General features: G+C 39.9%; 1 protein-coding gene across 3 annotated transcripts in view; it reads right to left on the reverse strand.

Moving 5' to 3' along the window:
* The window catches only part of ASB4 (ankyrin repeat and SOCS box containing 4), a 95,886-nt gene that overhangs the window by 40,139 nt on the left and 31,790 nt on the right, over positions 1 to 23,957 (reverse strand). The window lies entirely within an intron of this gene.

The raw sequence follows: 23,957 nt of genomic DNA on the forward strand, positions 1-23,957 counted from the left end.
AATTGGGGTAAGCTAAATGACCCCAGAGGGTCTACTCTATAATCAGTTTTACTGGAAATGTTTATAGTTACTTCAAGGATAAATCTGGGAAGACTTTTATCATTATTATTATTAAGGTAGCAACTAATATTTATTAAGCACTTGCGATGTACAAAATTCTGAGCTAAATGCTTTTCATATTCCTCATGGAATCTTCCTAGCAACTCTTTGCAGGAGGTGCATTTTTATCCCAATTTTACAGATGAAGAAATTTGTACTTAGGCTAATAACTATAGTAGGCTAAGAAGCACTAGAACAGAAGTTTGACAGCAGACAGCCTAGCTTCATAATCTCTCACCACTGTGCCATTCTACCTCATTATTTTTCTTTAAATTTTTTTTTGTTTGCTTTGCTGTCTTTGGATATTTGAAAATTTGAAAGTAATGGAGAAATCATGTTGCATTTTGTTAATTTTAAAAATCTGTTCTCCATGTGTTGCTCCTTTATGCCATTTTTCACGGCATCCTCTGATCATATGGAACACATTTAAGAAAGGGGATACTCCTACCAGCTTGCTGGCTGTCTAATACAAAATCCACCCCCTAGTGAGGTTTCTGAGAGCACATTGTTCTGTAAACTCTGAGACTGTCTCTGCTCCTAACTTCAGACAGCAGAATTATAAGCAAAGATAGTCCCTCATGAAGATCTGCCATTCGAGTTCATCAGGATTCCACCCTGGAGCAGCTCTGGGTCAGATCTCCCTTCAGGTCAGCCCTTCTGTGCTCTGGAGTGAAATGAAATGAATGTCTTCCCAGAAGCCAGTGGGGGGTCACTTCAGACACTGGAGAATTTCCAGTAAGAAAGGGATCAGAGGGTCAGGGTGAAATTTACAGGCCAACTTGGAACAAACCACATCCTTTATTTTTTTTAATGTATTTGGACATTTACAATGGATCCTTGACCTCTTGCTACAACTAGATATGCTGAATGGTTTGTTTTCCTGAATAGGAGAGCCTTATTTTATATTTGAATTCTGTCTTTGAGTGAACTTTTCCACGAGCTACATAGAAAGTAGAATGATTTGACTCCTTCTACTTTAAATTTTGTGATTTATTCAAGAAATTAGAGACCATAAACAAATTCTTGGGAATGTTAAAAAAAATACACATCTTTAATGTGAAAATGTGTATTGGCTTCCTAGAGCTGCCACATCAAATGCCACAAATTGGGTGGCTACAAACAACAGAAATTTGTTCATGAGTCTAGAGATCAGAAGTGAAATTGAAGTGTTGATAAAGGTGGCTATTTCTGAGAGAGTTTAAAGGGGGACTCTGTCTCGTGCCCCACTCTGAGCTTCTGGTGATGGCAGCAATCCTTGGTGTGCCTTGGCTTGCGGATGTATCCTCCCGGGGCCGCCGCCATGTTCACGTGGTCCTGTCTGTGTCTTCACAAGGCTGCCTTCTTACAGAGACATCAGCCTTCTTACAGAGACACCAGTCTTCTTACAGAGACATCAGACGTACTGCAACAAGGGCCCATGCTGCTCCACTCATCTTAATGAATTACATCTGCAACGACCCCGTATCCAAACAAGGTCACATGCTGACCTGCCAGACATTAGGACTTCAGCATATCTTCTTTTTAGGGGGCAAACAGGGGATACAAGTCCACCCCTAATATATAATATTATGTATTATACACACAAACACTGTGTGTGTGTTTGTGTGTACGCCCAGTCGCTCAGTCAGTCCTGTCTGCCTCTTTGTGACTCTTCGTGGCTCATGGACTGTAGCCCACCAGGCTCCTCCGTCCATGGGACTTTCCAGGCAAGAATACTGGAATGGGTTGCCATTCCCTTCTCCAGGGGATCTTCCTGACCCAGGGATCAAACCCATGTCCTTGCGTCTCCAGCACTGGCAGGCAGACTCTTTACCGCAGCCCCACCTGGGAAGCCCACGACATAACATAATATATAACGTGTATTGTGTCTGTGTGTGCGCAGTTGCTCAGTCCTGTCTGATCTGTAACCCGCTAGGCTTCTCTGTCCATGGATTCTCCAGGCAAGAATGTTAGAGTGGGTTGCCATGCCCTCCTCCGGGGCATCCCCTCCGATGTCATTAGATGTTTTTAAATAGGTATTGACTCGATGGACGTGAGTCTGGGTGAACTCCGGGAGTTGGTGATGGACAAGGAGGCCTGGCGTGCTGCGATTCATGGGGTCGCAAAGAGTCGGACACGACTGAGTGACTGAACTGAACTGAACTGTACCAGTCTGCACTCCCATAAGCCATGTGTGAGGGTTCTCATCAACATTTGAGGTTTTCAATCTATTTAATTTTAGCCAGTATGGGAGTGCATAGTGATACCTCATTGTGTTTGAATGTTATGTTTCCCTAATTAACAATTAGTTTAGATATATTTCAATATTTTTAAATAAACATTGCTTTTTATTTACTATTATAAAGCATTTCTGTATTATTATGTTATCATATAAAATATCATTTTAAAATAATGACATAATATTCCACAGAGTCAGTTTACCCTACTGTTAGATGTAAAGGCTTTTTCCAAAGTTTTGATCTTATGACTAATGCTACAATTGATAAATTTATGTGTAAATTTTAAGATTATTTCCTTACCATAAACTCCCCCAAAATGGAATCATTAAGCTGAAACATCTGAGCTATTTAAAGGGAGACTTGATCGACATGAACTTGAGTGAGCTCCGGGAATTGGTGATAGACAGGGAAGCCTGGCGTGCTGCAGCCCATGGGGTCACCTGACTGAGTGACTGATCTGAACTGAACGGTCTCTCATTGATGCATGAATGCTGTTTTACTCACCTAGTATGTAGTTACGTAATTAAAATTCTTTTGCAATTTTGGAAGTAAAAAATGGTATCAAAAAATCCCATTGTATTTTTTTGTGCGTTTGTTTTTGGTTTTGGTATTAGAATGCCCTACTCCTCTCAGAGGTTTCAACATTAGCCAGATTAATTACAATTTAATTTGTATATATTTTAAAACATTTAACATTTAATTCACGTGGAAATTATTGTGGTGTGCCTACCAACTTAGGAAGAATTGACATTCTTACAATATAGAGTCTTTTCATGTGGGAACACAGTCTGTTTCTTGAAAAGTTTTCTTTATATTTCTGTAAACTATAGCCCCACAAAATTTGTAGCAATTTTCATTTTAGGGAAGAACAGTAAGTTATTTCTGGGGTAAAGTAACTTCTAATGAAAGAAAGACCTTCATGAACTTTCTAATTTATGCAAGATAGACTCCAGAACTAGTCTGAAATGGTAGCAAATGAGACAGAGACAATTTTTAATTTGCATTGCTTTATAAAGAACCAGGACTTTTTAGATTTCATCGGTAGGCAAAGAACAGATTTGTGTGCACTGAGAATAAGATGCAGAGTGGACATAGGGTAAGAGTGCCACAGAGAGGACACTGGCCACCGGAATGGCACTCTGATACCCCTGAAGCCAGGAGAGCAGGGACACAGTCCCACAGGAGGAACACAGTGTCGGTCAAAATTAAATGTTTTCTGTTCTCCCATACTGTATGATAGTCTCCTTTCCTGACCCTTCAACAGACAGAATCAATTACATGAATCCTAGTTATGAGACCTCACATTTCCTTTTTTCCAAGTAAAATTAAACTACCTCCAAGCACCCACTTGTTGCTGGGCTGATCACCTGTGATCCATCATCATATGGCTCCCTCTGCTGGGCTCTGCTACTTCCTACAGGCCATGAGTTGGCCCTCAGAAGCGCGCTTTCCAAAGAACCCACCTTCCCCGCCAAGTTCTACCACCTCCGAAACCACGTGGGAGTCGGGGCAGGCCTCGGTTACTGCAGAAACTGTCACTGCTTGATCTTCCCAGACTCAACGAAGCCACATCTTGACTCCATCCCTAAGCTGGCGCCTGCCTCCCTCCTTGTCCTGATGGACTTGATTTCTTGCCGATTTTTTTTTTTTTTACAAACTTTTGTGTGTAAGTGGGGAGATGGAATTTGAGGCCAGACCAGTGCTTCGCAACCCTCTGAGACGTGCCTTTTCTATTCCACAATGAAATTCATAAATAATATACATTATCCACTTTCATATGTAATCTTTTAAAAATAAATCTAGTACCTAGCTAACAGGTAAAGGCAAAATAAAAGTAGTTTCTGATAATCATAACTATATAGTTATGATTGTTAAAAATAATATAAATTACAATGATGTAGTATACATTTTAATAAGTTATTGACTATCCTAGATGACCTCATGAAATGGTTATTTGTTTGAATCCATATGTAGACTCCCAGCAACTATATCGTTGAATTGACACAGGGGTTTGTACCATAACTCAAATACCACACATATCATTGCCATAACGAATGGTGTTTCAAATGAGAAAAGAAATCTTGGTTTAGTTTTGCCTTGATTAGCTGCATAGCTCTATTCCTGGAAATTTCCATGTTTATTTACAATTCAAAAGTATTTTACGTTTATATATGTAAAATGGAGTTAGGTTAGAAATCTACTGTGTTACTACATCTAAATATCTATTTTTACATCAGTGCTAAATCTAAGCTTTTTAAAAAAAAATTATGAAAGAACTTAAAAATACAATCTCAGAAAATATAATCAGATCAGATCAGATCAGTTGCTCAGTCATGTCCGACTCTTTGCGACCCCATGAATCGCAGCACTCCAGGCCTCCCTGTCCATCACCAACTCCCAGAGTTCACTCAGACTCACGTCCATCGAGTCAGTGATGCCATCCAGCCATCTCATCCTCTGTCGTCCCTTCTCCTCCTACCCCCAGTCCCTCCCAGCATCAGAGTCTTTTCCAATGAGTCAACTCTTTGCATGAGGTGGCCAAAGTACTGGAGTTTCAGCTTTAGCATCATTCCTTCCAAAGAAATCCCAGGGCTGATCTCCTTCAGAATGGACTGGTTGGATCTCCTTGCAATCCAAGGGACTCTCAAGAGTCTTCTCCAACACCACAGTTCAAAAGCATCATTTCTTCGGCACTCAGCCTTCTTCACAGTCCAACTCTCACATCCATACATGACCACAGGAAAAACCATAGCCTTGACTAGACGGACCTTTGTTGGCAAAGTAATGTCTCTGCTTTTGACTATGCTATCTAGGTTGGTCATAACTTTCCTTCCAAGGAGTAAGCGTCTTTTAATTTCATGGCTGCAGTCACCACCTGCAGTGATTCTATATACCTCTATCCATATTTGACAGATACTAATCTTTGCTATATTTGCTTTGATTTTCTTTTTTCTAAGAAAAAATTTTACAGAAAAAAAGCCAGCCCTTTTCTTCTTTCTTCCCTCCTTTTCTTTCACCTCAGAAGTAACTATTCTAAAGTTGACTTTTGTCATTCCTTTGTAAATTTTTGTTCTTTTATTATTCACGTGTGTGTGTGTGCGAGCACGTGCTCAGTCATGTCTGACTCTTTGCAACCCCATGGACTGCAGCTCACCAGGCTCCTCTATCCATGGGATTTCTCAGGCAAGAATACTGGAGTAGGTTGCCATTTCCTTTTCTAGGGGATCTTCCTGGATCAGCGATCGAGCCCTTGTCTCCTGCATTGGCAGGTGAATTCTTTACCACTGAGCCGCCTGGAAAGCCCATTACTCACATACGTATCCATAAACAACATAAACACTTTTATTTTGTTTTCCTAAAAACCATATAAGCGGTACTCACTTTTGCAACCTCCTTTGTCAGCCATTTTCTGTTTCTGAGCAGAGAGCTGATTTTTTTTTTTTTTTTCCATTTCAACAGCTGAACAGATTTATATTGTGTAATTAAACAGTTTAATTACAGTTTAGCCATCTCTCTGCTAAAGACACTAAAGTTGTTTTAGCATTTTATAATAACACATATCTTTTAAATCATGCAGGAGTTTCTTTATAGAGAGAAACTGAATTAGTAGTAATAGCATATGAACATTTTCAACCATATTATACTCATCAGTATTATATCAATTTATATGTCCATCAGTAGAGTTTAAAAGTTCAACATCATTTCCAACACTTGATACCATTGCACTGTTTAATGGTTGCCAATTAGTATGAAATGGTATTTTGATTTAATTTGCATTGCCCTTGTTAGCAGTAGTGTTTTCTCATATGTCTACAGGCAACAAGATTTTAGCTTATATGAATTGCCTATTCATAGTCTCTGCCATTTTTCACTGAGTTGCTTATGTTTTTCTTGTTTACTTTTTAGGATATAGACAAAATCACTGTGGAGAATATGATAAAAACTTTACTGAAGGCAAAAGACTTACATGTAAAGTACTGCTATGTTCATTAATAGAAAGATTCAATAGGGTAAAAGATGGCAATTCTCCCTGAATTAACCTATAATTGCAATGTAATTCAAACATTTTTTACATAATTTTTCAAAAAGTAATGAACAAATCAATTTTGTAAAAAAAAAAAAAAAAGAAGAAGAAGAAGGAAAGAAGAGATGATGAAAGGGGTGTACTTATCCTACCAGGTATTCAAGCAAACTGTAATCAACACCATGTCAGTTCAGTTCAGTTCAGTGACTCAGTCGTGTCCGACTCTTTGCGACCCCATGAACCGCAGCACGCCAGGCCTCCCTGTCCATCACCATCTGCCGAGGTCCGCCCAAACCCATGTCCATCGAGTCGGTGATGCCATCCAGCCATCTCATCCTCTGTCGTCCCCTTCTCCTCCTGCCCTCAATCTTTCCCAACATCAGGGTCTTTTCAAATGAGTCAGCTCTTCGCATCAGGTGGCCAAAGTATTGGAATTTCAGCTTCAACATCAGTCCTTCCAATGAACACCCAGGACTGATCTCCTTTAGGATAGACTGGTTGGATCTCCTTGCAGCCCAAGGAACTCTCAAGAGTCTTCTCCAACTCCACAGTTCAAAAGCATCAATTCTTAGGCACTCAGCTTTCTTTACAGCCCAACTCTCACATCCATACATGACTATTGGAAAAACCTTAGCCTTGACTAGATGGACATTTGTTGGCAAAGTAATGTCTCTGCTTTTTAATATGCTGTCTAGGTTGGTCATAACTTTCCTTCCAAGGCATAAGCGTCTTTTAATTTCATGGCTGCAGTCACCATCTACAGTGATTTTGGAGCCCCTAAAAATAAATTCAGCCACTTTTTCCACTGTTACCCCATCTGTTTGCCATGAATTGATGGGACCAGATGCCATGATCTTAGCTTTCTGAATGTTCAGCTTTAAGCCAACTTTTTCACTCTCCTTTTTCATTTCATCAAGAGGCTCTTTAGTTCTTCTTTACTTTCTGCCATAAGGATGGTGTCATCTGCATATCTGAGGATACTGATATTTCTCCCATCAGTCTTGATTCCAGCTTGTGCTTCCTCCAGTCCAGCATTTCTCGTGATGTACTCTGCATATAAGTTACAGGGTGACAATATACAGCCTTGACGTACTCCTTTTCCTATTTGGAATCAGTCTATTGTTCCATGTCCAGTTCTAACTGTTGCTTCCTGATCTGCATATAGGTTTCTCAAGAGGCAGGTCAGGTGGTCTGGTATTCCCATCTCTTGAAGAATTTTCCACAGTTTATTGTGATCCACACAGTCAAAGGATTTGGCATAGTCAGTAAAGCAGAAATAGATGTTTTTCTGAAATTCTCTTGCTTTTTCCATGATCCAGTGGATGTTGGCAATTTGATCTCTGGTTCCTCTGCCTTTTCGAAAACCAGCTTGAACATCTGGAAGTTCACGGTTCACGTATTGCTGAAGCCTGGCTTGGAGAATTTTGAGCATTACTTTACTAGTGTGTGAGATGAGTGCAATTGTGTGGTAGTTTGAGCATTCTTTGGCATTGCCTTTCTTTGGGATTGAAATGAAAACTGACTTTTTCCAGTCCTGTGGCCACTGCTGAGTTTTCCAAATTTGCTGGCATATTGAGTACAGCACTTTCACGGCGTCATCTTTCAGGATTTGGAATAGCTCAACTGGAATTCCATCACCTCCACTAGCTTTGTTCGTAGTGATGCTTCCTAAGGCCCACTTGACTTCACATTCCAGGATGTCTGGCTCTAGGTGAGTGATCACACCATCGTGATTATCTGGGTCGTGAAGATCTTTTTTGTACAGTTCTTCTGTGTCTTCTTGCCACCTCTTCTTAATATCTTCTACTTCTCTTAGGTCCCTACCATTTGTGGGAATGTAAATTGGTGCAGACACTATGGAAAACAGTATGGAGGTTCCTCACAAAAGCAAAAATAGAACTACCCTATGATCCAGTAATTCCACCCCTGAGTGTATAGCCAAAGAAAATGAAAACACTAATTTGAAAAAATACAGGCATTCCAATGTTCGTAGCAGCACGGTTTACAATAGCCAATTTATGGACACAACCTACGTGTCCAACAACAAAAGAATGAATAAACAACGTGTAGTGACTGTGTATGTATGTGTGTATATATATATATATGTTATCACTTATGTGTGGAATCTAAAAAACAAATCAATAAATAAAATAAAACAGAAACAAGACTCACAGATACAGAGAACAAACTAGTGGTTACCAGTGGGAAGAGAGAAGAGGGCAGAGGCAAGGGAGTAGAGGGTAGGAAATTAAGAGGTACAAACTACGATGCGATGTATAAAATAAATAAGCTACGAAGATATATTGTACAGCACAGGGATTATGGACAATATTTTTAACAACTATAGAGTGTAACCTTTAAAAATTGTAAATCACACTGTTGTACACCTGAAATTTATACAAATTTATACTGAAATTTATACAAATTTATACTGAAATTTATACAAATTTATACTGAAAATCAACTAAACTTCAATTTTTAAAATAGAGTATGAGAAAGAACGTACAGCCTAGAAACAAACCTACTTATAGAAAGCATCTGGAATGACAGAAGGGGCAGTGCAGTCAGTGGAGAAATAATGGAATATCTAATAAAATATTGGGACCAAAGACTAACAATGCTGTGGAAGCACAAACTGGATCTTGTGTCTGAGTGTGTGTATGTTTGTGTATGTGCGTGTTAAATTTCAGGAAAATAAAACTCAAGCAAAAAGCGAAATAATAAACTTATAAAACAAAAGCGCAGGAGTTGGTATCGGAGGGGAATGGACAGTCATCCACATCCAGTCATTGTATCTACAGAATATTCTCTTAGCTTATTAACTCTTGATGGAGACAGTTTTATCCAAGCCTTCTATTAAATGCAAACCTTTTATTACAGTTGAAACAATAGAGTGCAATTTCCTTGAGTCTTACTCTTCTCTGACTTTCCCTCCACCAGTTTATTTTGTTTTCTCTCCTACTGTTGCTAAGTCACTTCAGTCGTGTCTGACTCTGTGCAACCCCATAGACGGCAGCTCACCAGGCTCCCCCGTCTCTGGGATTCTCCAGGCAAGAGCACTGGAGTGGGTTGCCATTTCCTTCTCCAATGCATGAAAGTGAAAAGTGAAAATGAAGTCGCTCAGTCGTGTCCGACCCTCAGTGACCCCATGGACTGCAGCCCACCAGGCTCCTGTGTCCATGGGATTTTCCAGGCAAGAGTACTGGAGTGGGGTGCCATTGCCTTCTCTCCTAGAAACCTGAATTTGTACAGTGTTGACTGTCTTCACTTTGTTCAGACCTTCAGCCGGCTGCAAGAGGTAGAGACAAGCTGAACACTGCTAGTTCTATGCTTTGTTTCTGCTCTCTCTGTGCATAACTTCCTTAAGCACCCTACATTGGAGAGCCAACCACCCTCTGTCAAGGGAACACTCTCGAATTCTGAATTATCTCTCGACTTAGGGCTGCACCTTATTATTTGATAAAATACTGTGGCATAAATGTCACTGGGAAGTGGTTTGTCTCGTTTCTACATTAAAGTGTTCTCTTTTCCTTATCTTCAGTCCAGCCTCTTTCATTTTCCTTTAGGTCAGAGGAGCAAAAATGAGAAATCCTACCATGCTTTCAGAATTCTCTGGGGTTCTGACTTCCCCCTTAAGCTACTACACCTTTGGTCCCAACAGTGAACATTTCATCCATATTCTTTGAGATGCTTTCTTTGCTAACAAGGATCAAGTGTTCATCTCAAGATTCATCCATTCATTCACGCAGCCTGTTCTGTGTCAGGAACAGAGACAGACTAGTGTGAAAAAGGATCAAGACCCCTACCACCAGGGAATTTCCATACTAGTTGAGAAAGAAAAAAGAAGCACAGGAGTAAGTACATGACAAGACCATTTCAGACAGTGACAAACACAACATAGAAAATAAAACAGGTTGTAATGATACAGGTTACATGTAATATAACCACGAGGCCTGGCTACTGGCTTCCTTCCTTCTTTCCTACCTTTATTTATTGGCTTACAATATTTTTTAGTTTCAGGCATGCAACACACTGACTCAATAGTTCCATAGATTATACACCATACAAAGTAACTATAAAATATTGACTATACTCCTTGTGCTATACATTACATCTCTGTGACATTTAGTTTGTAACTGCTGGCTTGTATTAATACCTCTCAATCCCTTTCACTTACTTTGTCCCTTCTCCTCTCCTCTCCCTTTTTAACCACTAGCTTATTCTCTGTATCCCTGAGTCTATTTCTACTTTGTTATATTTGTTTTTTAGATTCCATGTGTAAGTGAAAAGTGCAGTATTTGTCTTTTTCTGCCTGACTTATTTCACTAAGCATCGCTCTCATACACACACACAACAATACTACTCTGCCATAAAAAAGAATGAAATTTCCATTTGTGACAACATGGAGGGTATTATGCTCAATGAAACAAGCAATTTACTTTTTATTTATTCACTGTTTGTGTACTTGTACTATTTTCATTGTTGAAAGCTGATGTTTTATTGAAGATATCTCTAGGCTCAGGTTTTATTTTTCATTTATTTTTACTAGGAACCAAATTCACCTATTTCATCTTCACATAAATAACTGGCTTTTATACAAGAAATTTTTTTCTACTACCTGTTTTAAAGTTTTGGTCAGACTCAAAAAGGAAACATTTTTATATGTATTGAAAGCTATAAATTTTTTTTTGCTCAAAATGTTCATCACCCTCTAACAAGTTATGGTCAATGATTAAAAAAAAAATCCCTTCATGGTTTTTTAAATTCCTATCCTAAATGCAGGAGTGAAAAAGTGGTAAGTTACTCATGGCATTCTTCTTAATATCACCTTTAAATATTACACTTTTCTTAGACAAACTGTGGTAAAACAAAGTGAACAGTCATTAGTCTCATTGGTTAGAGAGGCCTGCAGTATATTTAAGAAGAGATGGAAATGTAGAGAAAACATTCTTATGGGTTATAGTAGTAAGGATTTGAGAAGGAATTTTCTTCAGTTTATTAACTGCAGGTAGAAATTTAGAATCCTAAGTAGCTAATAGTTTTATCTGAGACACTTTCTTCCTCATTAGCTTGAAATTCACCAGCTTCAGTTTAAAACCATGCTAGGGTTTTGCATAGGCTTTTATGCAGAATAAGACAGCATATTTGTTCAGTGTTTTTTTATGAAAATATTAATAATGTCTGCTATTTTTCAAGCACTGACTAGGATTTTTACATATATTGTCTTGCTTATGATTAATAGTTATCATTTTTTAGAAACACCTATTATTCAAAGATGAGATTTGTTCATATTCAGGGCTTTTCACTTTCTGCAGGTTCTGCAATTGTTTCTCAAGTCTGCTTCTTTGTCAAGGATGCAATTTTGTGCAGTGTCGAGTTTGTTATTAACTGTCACCAAAGCACATTTTCAGCAGCCTGCTTTGTTCTAGTTTCAATTTTGCCCTTTCAATCTACAGTCTATGGCAAATTCATTTTCCTGTATCTTTCCTAGTCTTATCTTAAATGAAATCTTAAATGAAACGGCATTTCCCCTAAAGCCCCATTTCTATATACTTACATTCTCCAAGGTCTGGAGTTGAGACCTGCCTTCTTCTAGATCAACAGTGGTGCTTCTGAACCATCACTCTCTCAGCCTTGTGTGCAACCCCTCATCGATCAAGGTTTATGTCACCCAATGAGGTTACTCTTTATACTCTCACCTACCATTTCACAAGCTCCCAGTCACTCTCCCATTTTCATCAGATACAGGTATCAGGCTCAGTCTTTATTTTATCTGTCCTGACATCACTCTGCAATATCTTTGCAGATGACTGATACAACATGACGGCACTCACAATTCCTATATCTTCTGGAGCAAATTGTGTTAATATCACCATTACCAAATATCTTATTGGTCCTGCCTGCTGTGGCTTCCCTGTTGAAGGTTCATATACCTCCACCCTGTTGAACTCAGTTTGAAATACTGGTTCTTGTTGCTCAGTCACATTTCTATCCTTCCCTTAGTGAAGCTACTCAACTCTTTTTTGATTGCCAATGTATTCTTAATTTTCCTTAGGCTAGGATTTAATCAGGATAGACTAAATTATAGTGTTATAAGAACACTCCTGGTAGCTAGAGAGCTTCCCTGGAAGCTCAGCTGGTAAAGAACCCAGGTCTTCCTCCTGCAATGCGGAAGACCTGGGAAGATCCCCCTGGAGAAGGGAATGACTACCTACTCCAGTATTCTGGCTTGGAGAATCCCAGGGACAGAGGAGCCTGGCCGGCTACAGTTCATGGGATCGAAAAGAGTTGGACACGGCTGAGAGACTTTCACTTTCTTTCACTTTCACATTCTTAATAATGCTCAAATTTCAGTGGCTGAATATGATAAAAGTTTGTTTATCACTCTCACATTGTCCACTGTAGTTACAGAATACCAGGAATCCAAGCTACCTTGGTCTTCTGGCTTCCCCATCGCTATCTGAGGTTTCCTCCAATACCACAACAACATGGAGAGAAAGGGACTTTAAAAACCCTATGTGGGCTTTACATTGCCTACACCTAGAAGTGACTCATTTCTTCTATTCACATGACACTAGTCAAAAGGCTCATCTGATCTTGCTGAACTGTAAGAGGACTAGACGAGAAAGTGTGGTCTTCCATGAGCCTGGAGGGAAAGAGATATAGATGAGCAGTAGTTACTTCTCGGAGAAGGCGATGGCACCCCACTCCAGTACTCTTACCTGGAAAATCCCATGGATGGAGGAGCCTGGTAGGCTGCAGTCCATGGGGTCGCTAAGAGTCAGACACAACTGAGCGACTTCCTTTTCACTTTTCACTTTCATGCATTGGAGAAGGAAATGGCAACCCACTCCAGTGTTCTTGCCTGGAGAATCCCAGAGATGGGGGAGCCTGGTGGGCTGCTGTCTATGGGGTCACACAGAGTCGGACACAACTGAAGCAACTTAGCAGCAGCAGCAACTGTACATTTCAGTGGCACTACGTACTCTCACATTATTCTGCAGCTGTCACCATCATCAGCCTCCTGAATTTTTCACCTTCCTAAACTAAAACTCTGTCCACATTAAACACTAAGTCCCCATTCTTCCTCCCCATCCCACCACCCCCTCCCGACCCCGGGCATCTACCAATGTAGCTTCTGACTCTATGAATTTGAGTGTATCATGTGAGTGGAATCAAACAGCATTTGTCTGCACCAACTGTATATTGGAATGAATTTTTAAGATTAACTTATGTCCTACAAAGATTGTCCCTTCCTTTTTTCTCCTGTGCTATATAGTAGGTTCTCATTAGTTATCTATTTTATACATAGCAGTGGGAGATACAATTCCTAGGTATGTTGATAAGCAGTCTGGGGTCCCCAAGAAGGAGAGAGCGGTCTGGGGCTCTTGAGAAGGAGATAGGGGTCTGGAGTTCTCAAGGAGGAGAAAAGGACAAACATTTCCTTTTTTTTAAGCCTAGAGCTGAAACAAAACACTCAATTTAAACTCTACTAAGGATTATATAACAACAATGTATCACAACAAAACAATTTATCTTAAACTCTGTACTAAGGATTATATAACAACAATGTATCCTACTTGAGGACATGTTTCTCCTTCTTGAGAACTTTCTGCCTAATCCTGTGTCATCTTAAAATGTATATTATAGGAGTGGGTCTGGTAAGATCTTTCTGTTAGTTCTAATCCCCTTATTTTAAGACTTGTGGGAGTGGGTCTGGTGAGACCTTTCTATTGTTAGTTCTAATCTTGTTAATTTAAGATATATGTTAAGGGAATGGGCCTGGTAAAAGTATATAAGGCCTTGATAAGACCAGAGAGAGAGGCACTCTCCGTTTCCCTTCTGATGTCTATGTCAGGAGCTTTCCCTGTCCCCTTTTATACTTCAGTAAAACTTGGCTACACAAACGCTCTTGGGTGATCAAGCCTGGTCCCTGGTCCCGAAGCCAAATCTTCTTCTTTGGAGATCATGCGTCTGACGTGGTTCACCGTAAGCTATCAGTAGTGTCTCTATGTCAATCCCAGTCTCCCGGTTTATCCCTGCCTCTCCCCTCTTTGGTGTCCACATGTTTGTTCCCTATGTCTGTGTCTCTATTTCAGCTCTGCAAATAGGTTCATCGGTGCCATTTGTTCTAGATTCCACATATATGCATCAATGTACGGTATTTGTCTTTCTCTTTCTGACTTACTTCACTCTGTATGGACACTCTCTAGGTCCATCCACATGGGTGGACCATCCATTTGCCTTTCTGCAAATGGCACAATTTTGTTCCTTTTTTGGCTGAGTAATATTCCATTATATGTACACACCACACCTTTTTTATCAATTCATCTGTTGATGGACCTTTAGGTTGCCTCTATATACTGCCTATTGTAAATAGTGCTGAAATGAACAATGGAGCACATGTATCTTTTCAAATTATGGTATTCTTCAGGCATGTGCTGAAGAGGGGGGTTGCTGGGTCATATCGTAGTTCTATCTTCAGCTGTTTAAGGAAACTTCATACTATTATCCATCGTGGGTATATCAGTTTTCATTCGCACCAGCAGTGTAGGAGGGTGCCCTTTTCTCCACACCTTCTCCAGTATTTACTGTTCATAGATCTTATTGACGATGGCCATTCTGACTGGTGTAAGGTAGTAACTCATTGTAGTTTTGATTTACATTTCTTTAATAATTAGTGATGCTAGGCATCTTTTCATGTGCCTCTTGGCCACCTGTATGTCTTCTTCGGAGAAATATCTATTTAGCTCTTCTGCTCATTTCAGATTGTGGCTTTTTTTTTTTTTTTTTTTTTGGTATTGAGCTTCATGAACTGTTTGGATATTTTGGAGGTTAATCCCTTGTCAGTTGCTTCATTTGCAAATACTTTCTCCCATTCTGAGGGTGGTCTTTTGTTTATGGTTTCCTCTGTTGTACAAAAGCTTTTAAGTTTAATTAGATCCCATTTGTTTATTTTTTTTAATTTTCATTATTCTGGGAAGTGAGCCAAAAAAGACCTTGCTGTGATTTATGTTAAAGAGTGTTCTGCCTATGTTTTCCTTGAAGAGCTTTGTAGCGTCTGGCCTTACACTGAGATCTTTAAGCCATTTAAAATTTATTTTTGTGTATGGTGTTAAGGGAGTGTTCTAATTTCATTCTTTCACAGTTAGCTGTCCAATTTTCTCAGCACCACTTATTGATGATTTTATAATATTTTATAACAATAAATGGAGTATAACCTTTATAAACTGTGAATCACTATATTGTACACCTGTAACATATAATATTGTATATCAATTATACTTCAATGAAACAAGCAAAAAGACAGTACCAATTGTTGTCAGAAAATAGAAAAATGAGAATTCTCATACATTGACGGTAAGAAATGTAAAACGGTACAGCCACTTTGGAACACAGTATGGCAATTCCTCAAAAAGTTAAAACACAGAGTTACCTTATAACCCTGCAATTCCATTCCTGGGCATTTACTCAATAGAAATGAAAATATATGTCTACACAAACATTTACATGGAACTATTCATAGCAGCATTCTTCATAACAGCCAAAACATAAAACAATCCACACACGCAGCAACTGGTAAGCATATGAACAAAATGTGGCCTATCGATACAATGGAACATCATTCAGCAATAAAGAGGAACAAAGCAGTAACACAATGTTTCATTTCATCCGTTTCAAAACTGAAAACACTAGGCTAAGTGAAAGAAACCAGATACAGAAGACCACACGTTGTATGACTCCACGCATATGAAAAGTCCAGAACAGGCGAGTTCATAGAAATGGAAAGTAAATCAGTGCTTGCCTAGGACTGAGGTGGTGGGTAGTGGCGGTTGAAGGAAAAGGGGGGATAACTGCTAAGGATACAGTTCTCTTGTTGGGTGATTAAAATGTTCTAAAATTGAGTGTGGTGGTGGTTGCATAATTTTGTGAAAATACTAAAAGTCACTGAATTACACACTTTAAAATGGATGAATTGTATATAAGCAAATTATATCACAATAAAGCTGCTAAAAAATAAATGACCAGTCTTAGGACTTCCCTGGTTGTCCAGCAGCTAAGACTCTGGGCTCCCAATGCAGGTGGCCTGGGTTTGATTCCTGGTCAAGAAACTGGATCCCACAGGCCGTGACTACGAGTTTGCATGGCTAAACTAAGACCTGGTACAGCCAAATAAATAAATAAATATTTTATATATATATATATATATATATAACCAGTCTTGAGCTAACCCCTGAGTTTCAGATACAACTGCATTCTGAACAAAAACAGTTGGAGGTTCATTGAGCACTAAAACTTAACATGTCCCAAACTTGTTTCCTTCTTACCCTGTTATTCATATAAGCTATATTTCAATAAACAGCAATGCTTTGGCCCCAGTGAATCAAAGTGAAAGTCAGAAATTCACACTCCATTCCCTGTCCCTTCTCATCCCCCTGACTATTCGTTCCAACCCTGTGCCCACTGCCTGGCTTGTATATCTGCATTTGCCCTCTTGCCTGCCATGTGCTCAGACCCACCCTCCATAATCCCGAGAGTAAGGTATTCAAGGTACATATCTGACTGTATTGCTCTGTCTCATAAAAGCCTGTGATGGCTTTCCATTTTCTGTACGATACAGTCTAAGCTTGTCATCATACGAGATAAAGCCGTCCACAGTCCAGCTTCTTCCTCTCCAGGCTTCTTTCCTGCTGTCTTCTGCCTCACGCTTTGCCTTAATTACTGAGCATCCTGCAGTTCTGTGCAAATACCTACGTGCCTTTGCTTATGTTGTTTCCTTGACCTGAAATGACTGAATTTCTTCTTTGACTGATTAACTTTACTCCTCCTTAAAGGCTCAGCACTATGTCTTCTAAAAAAACCTTCCCTTACTCCTGACTGTGCTGGTTGTCCCTCCGCTATAAAAAATGTATCTAGAGTGCTAAGGAACAACAAGTTTGGGTTCCTCACTTTAAGATCCGGGAAAGCAGATGCTCTTTTTATTTGCCTTTGTGTTCCTACTGCTTGATACATTCATTAATGCAACAAATATTCATTGAGACTCTACTATGTACCAGCTTCTGTTCGAGGCTCTGGGACATAAGACAGGTAATGTCCCTAACTTCATGGACTTCACATGCAAGTGAAGCAGACAGACAAAAAGTAACATATATATATGATAAAATTATAGGTAATGATATATTATGAAGAAAAATAAAGCTGGGTAAAGTGATGGAGAATGATGAGGGAAGAAAATGAAAATTTTCACTTAATGCCTCTGGTAGTACCTGACTTTTGTGTAGCAAGAAAGTATACCATATGAAGATCGTGAAGAAAAGCTTTCCTGGCAAAGGGAAGGCAACAAGGGAAAAGGCTCTGGAGTAGGTAAGAACAACCGTGACGTGTTCAGAAAACGCAAGGACAAGCATCAGAAGAGGCGTATTGGGATCCATATACACACACCACTATGTGCTTCCCAGGGGGCACAAGTGGTAAAGAACCTGCTGCCAGTGCAGGAGACGTAAGAGATGTGGGTCCAGTCCCTCGGTCAGGAAGATCCCCTGAAGGAGGTATGGCAACCCACTCCAGTATTCTTGCCTGCAGAATCCCATGGACAGAGGAGCCTGGCGGGCTACAGTCTATAGGGTCACAGAGTCAGACACGACTGAAGTGACTTAGCACGCACACATGGACAAAATAGATAACTGATGCAAACCTACTGTATAGCACAGGGAGCTTTACACAATGCTCAGTGGTGACCTAAAGGGGAAGGAAATCCAAAAAAGAAGAGAGATATGTCAATGTATAGCTGATTCACTTTGCCAGACAGCAGAAACTAGAACAACATTGAAAAGCAACTATACTCCAATAAAAATTAATTAAAGAAATAGTGAATGAATCAGAGATTTTAAAAAAAGAGGTGAGTAACAGAGGGAGCAGTAGGAACTAGCATTGGTGAGGCAAGCAGGGATCAGATGAGGTCAGGCACAGAAGGCCGCAGGGAAGACTTGATATTCTAAATATGGGAGGAAGCACTGGAGAGTGAAACGATCTGATTCATCTTTTGTAAAGATTACTCAGACTGCCTGTGTGGAGGGTAGGCTGTAAAAAAGGAAAGTGCAAAGGCAAGGAAACTATTTGAAGTCTGCTATTGTAGCCAACAAGAATGGCATGGCTTTGGTTAAGGTGGTCCCAGTGTGGGTGGTTTGAAGTGGTCAGACCAGAGCTACAGCAACAGGTCTTGTAGGGTATGAGGTGTGATGGAAAGTCAGGAAACACAGATCTCTTCTAACGCTTTTGGCTTGAGCAACTTGCAGACTACAACTGCCATTTATAAAAATGGCGCGTGTTAAGATGGGCTAAGACCCAGGTGCAGTATGGACATGGTCAGCTTGAGGCGCTTATCCAACACCCAGTGGAGGCGGGTCAAACATGTAGGATAGGCGAGCTGATTTTCAGAGGAGAGAGTCAGGCTGGGAGATACGAACCTGGGAGGGAGCACCACCAGATGATATTCGAAGTCATGACACTAGATAAGATCACCAGGGTGAGTTTAGATGAGAAAAGTTTGACTGAACCCTGGCCCACCCCCCCGCCACCACAAACTTTTAAACATGAAAAAGAGAAACAAATCCAGGAAAACAGGACTGAAGAAAGGCCAGTGAGGGAGTAGAAAAACAGCCTGGCTTTATAAACAGCCAATAAACCAAGTCATTTAAGACACAATCTGTTCTCATAAGAAGTTGCTTCTTTTTTAACAGCTACCTGTTGTTTTTTTTAAAAAAAAACAAACTGAAAACAGGAAGCAAATATCATGAACTATTTCCTTCTATCTCCTGAAGCAAATCTTTTTCATATCAAAGCTTATCTGCTGATGCATCCGATTATTGCTTCTCATCCCTTGGGATGTAGACTTCTCATAGAGCCTATGTTTATTTATTCTTCAGTTTATTTTTAATTTACTCAGCCTTAAGGAAAAGATATCTTTCTAGATGTGAGCAATCCACATGCAGGTACTGAGCTCAGTTACCTTAAACATGTTTTAATTTTTTATCCTTTTTATTCCCCCCAAAAAAGAAAATATTGATTAAAATTTAGTAAAGTAGCCATAGATAAGATTGAATAACTCTGACTTTGGAAAACGTACTATTATCATACTACTTTGCTCTAATCTTGTGCTCATGATATCAGACCATATCTTATGACTGGATGGTGTTTTCACTTAAAAAAAAAAACAAAAACTGCATGCTGCTACTGTCATTCAACTGTTCAGTTCAGTTCAATTCAGTCGCTCAGTCGTGTCTGACTCTTTGCAACCGCATGGACTGCAGCATGACAGGCCTCCCTTTCTATCACCAACTCCTGGAGTTTACCCAAACTCATGTCCGTTGAGTAGGTGATACCATCCAACGATCTCATCCTCTGTTGTCTCCTTCTCCTCCTGCCTTCAATCTTCCCAGCATGAGGGTCTTTTCAAATGAGTCAGCTCTTCACATCAGGTGGCCAAAATATTGGCGTTTCAGCTTCAAAATGAATCCTTCCAATGAATACTCAGGACTGATCTCCTTTAGGATGGACTGGTTGGATCTCCTTGCAGTCCAAGGGACTCTCAAGAGTCTTCTGAAACACCACAGTTCAAAAGCATCAGTTCTTCAGCACTCAGCTTTCTTTATGGTCCAACTCTCACATCCATACATGACTACTGGAAAAACCATAGCCTTGACTAGACGGACCTCTGTTGGCAAAGTAATATCTCTGCTTTTGAATATGCTATCTAGGTTGGTCATAACTTTCCTTCCAAGGAGTAAGCGTCTTTTAATTTCATGGCTGCACTCACCATCTGCAGTGGTTTTGGAGCCCCCCAAAATAAATCCAGCCACTGTTTCCAATGTTTCTCCATCTATTTACCATGAAGTGATGGGACCAGATGCCATGATCTTTGTTTTCTGAATGTTGAGCTTTAAGCCAACTTTTTCACTCTCCTCTTTCACTTTCATCAAGAGGCTCTTTAATTCTTCTTTACTTTCTGCCATAAGGGTGGTGTCATCTGCATATCTGAGGTTATTGATATTTCTCCTGGTAATCTTGATTCTAGCTTGTGCTTCCTCCAGCCCAGCATTTCTCATGATGTACTCTGCATAAAAGTTAAATAAGCGGGGTGACAATATACAGCCTTGATGTACTCCTTTTCCTATTTGGAACCAGTCTGTTGTTCCATGTCCAGTTCTAAGTGTTGCTTCCTGACTTGCATACAGATTTCTCAAGAGAAAGGTCAGATGGTCTGGTATTCCCATCTATTTCAGAATTTTCCACAGTTTATTGTGATCTACACAGTCAAAGGCTTTGGCATAGTCAATAAAGCAGAAATAGATGTCTTTCTAACACTCTCTTGCTTTTTCAATGATCCAGTGGATGTCGGCAATTTGATCTCTGGTTTCTTTGCCTTTTCTAAAACCAGCTTGAACATGTGAAAGTTCACAGATCACGTATTGCTAAAGCCTGGCTTAGAGAATTTTGTGCATTACTTTCATAGCATGTATTTCATGCAAAGATGGGAACAATAAGTGACAAAAAATGGTATGGACCTACAGAAGCAGAAGATATTAAGAAGAGGTGGAAAAAAAAAAAAAAAAAGAAAAGGTGGCAAGAATACACAGAACTATACAAAAAAGATCTTCATGACCCAGATAATCATGATGGTATAATCATTCACCTAGAGCCAGACATCCTGGAATGCAAAGTCAAGTGGGGCTTAGGAAGCATCACTACAAACAAAGCTAATGGAGGTGATGGAATTCCAGTTGAGCTATTTCAAATCCTAAAAGATGATGCTGTGAAAGTGCTGCACTCAATATGTCAGAAAATTTGGAAAACTCAGCAATGGTCACAGGACTGGAAAAGGTCAGTTTTCATTCCAATCCCAAGAAAGGCAATGCCAAAGAATGTTCAAACTACCGCACAATTGCACTTATCTCACACACTAGCAAAGTAATGATCAAAATTCTCCAAGCCAGGCTTCAACAGTACATAAACCGTGAATGTCCGTATGTTCAAGGTGGTTTTAGAAAAGTCAGAGGAATCAGAGATCAAATTGCCAACATCCTCTGGATGATCGAAAAAACAAGAGAGTTCCAAAACCACATCTATTTCTGCTTTATTGACTATGCCAAAGCCTTTGATTGTGTGGATAACAACAAACTGGAAAATTCTGAAAGAGATGGGAATACCAGACCACTTGACCTGCCTCCTAAGAAATCTGTATGCAGGTAAGAAAACAACAATTAGAACTGGACATGGAACAACAGACTGGTTCCAAATAGGAAAAGGAGTACATTCAGACTGTATATTGTCACCCTAGTTATTTACCTTATATGCAGAGTACATCATGAGAAATGCTGGGCTGGATGAAGCACAAGCTGGAATCAAGACTGATGGGAGAAATATCAATATCCTCAGATATGTAGATGACACCACCCTTATGGCAGAAAGTGAAGAAGAACTAAAGAGACTCTTGATGAAAGTGAAAGAGGAGAGTGAAAAAGTTCCCTTAAAACTCAGCATTCATAAAACTAAGATTACAGCATCTGGTCCTATTGCTTCATGGGAATTAGATGGGGAAACAGTGGAAACAGTGACAGACTTTATTTTGGGGGGCTCCAAAATCACTGCAGATGGTGAGTGCAGCCATGAAATTAAAAGATGCTTACTCCTTGGAAGAAAAGTTATGACCAACCTAGACAGATATTAAAAAGCAGAGACATTACTTTACCAACTAAAGTCTGTCTAGTCAAAACTATGGTTTTTCCATTAGACATGTAAAGAAAGCTGAGAGCCGAAGAATTGATGCCTTTGAACTGTGGTGTTGGAGAAGACTCTTGAGTCCCTTGGACAGCAAGGAGATCCAACCAGTCCATCCTAAAGGAAATTAGCCCTGAATATTCCTTGGAAGGACTGATGCTGGAGCTGAAACTCCAAAACTTTAGCCACCTGATGCAAAGAACTGACTCATTTGAAAAGACCCTGATGCTGGGAAAGACTGAAGGCAGGAGAAGGGGACGACAGGATGAGATGGTTGGATGGCATCACCTACTCAATGGAGATGAGTTTGAATAAACTCTGGGAGTTGGTGATGGACAGGGAGGCCTGGCATGCTGCAGTCCATGGGGTCGCAAAATGTCAGACATGACTGAGTGACTGAACTGAACTGAACTGGGGATGATGGGTGAGGGAATTATTACCCCCAGTTCCCTTTGTATTTATCCCTTTTTCACTGCTTAGGCTTCTTAGAGGCCACTTCCCCTTCAAACTTTAAATGGAGCTAAAGCAGAAGGCTTCAATCTTTCTATTTCTTGTGGGGAAGCAGTTGCAGAATTATCTTTTCCTGAGTTGTCAGGGTAACGTTCCTTCCCCGTGGGCCAGTGTATTTTTCATAGCCTCCCAGTTGGACTTCTTGTTACTGTCTTCACACTTGAGAGCTCTGTAAGACAGGTAGTGACTAATCAACTGAGAATACAAGATATTCTCTAATTCCTGACATGTGGCATGCTGTGAGTTTGTATTCTCAGTGGATATAGACTGATGAAGAAATTAAGGGGGGAAGGAATCCATGAAGCCAAATAGTGAACATTAGAGTCAACTTCTCTCCCTAACCTTAAAGGGGGGTGGTACCTGTCCTATTCTGTTTAAGAGATAGTATGTGACAGCTTATCAAAAATGTATATCCCAATCCATTTCCTCTGATGATGTAATTAGTAGAAATTTCATTCAGTTTTTCATTTACAGTTTGCTGATATATTTAGTTTATATAGCTGTGGCTAAAAGTTTTCTCTTTCTTTTTTTTTTTTTTAGCTTTGAACATATTGTTGTAGATAGTTAACATAAGCAGAGATTAGGTATATTTGCTCAAAAGAGCCCTGCTCAAAAGAGCCCTGCTGTGTCAAAGAAGGCATAATGTTGGTGAGACAGTAGTTCCAGTCATCAATCAGGACACACAGGGTAAGGAAAAAGAAACAAAGGGAGGAGGGTTGGCAGGCCTGGATTAAAGCGAGGTGCAAGGAACTGGAGTGACTACATCACTGAAGAACTGGGAAGGTGTAACTGAGGGAGTGACGGTTGAAAAGACAGGGAGTGAAAATAACGGAGCAATGTAAAGAGCCAGGATGCCACAGTAGGAATGGGTGGTTGAACTGGAGTGAGATGAAGGTCTTTATCATTGAGGAGGTCCAGGAGCCGAGGCTGAATTTGGATTGGCAATCTATGTCAGAACTGAAATCCATCCCTGTTGAAGGAACTTGGAAAATGGACAAAAACAGAGACAAATGATCAGGTCCTCCGTAGGAAATGACTAGCATTACAGTTGATGGCAATGCTTAATGGGTAGTAGGTGAGTGTATCAGTTCCTTATTGCTGCAGTAACAAATTACCACACATTTAGTAGCCCAGAACAACACAAATGTATTTTCTCATGGCTTTGTAGGTCAGAAGTCTAACACAGGTCTTAGTAGGTACAACAGTTAATTTTATGTGACAGCTTAATTGGGCCACAGCGCTCAGACATTTAATGCTCAAAGACTATTCTGGACATTTCTGTGAAGGTGTTCTTTTCAGGTGAGATTAACATTTAAGTAAGTAGACAC

This window comes from Bos indicus x Bos taurus, chromosome 4, assembly GCF_003369695.1.
Source record: "Bos indicus x Bos taurus breed Angus x Brahman F1 hybrid chromosome 4, Bos_hybrid_MaternalHap_v2.0, whole genome shotgun sequence".
Taxonomy (NCBI): Eukaryota; Metazoa; Chordata; class Mammalia; order Artiodactyla; family Bovidae; genus Bos; species Bos indicus x Bos taurus.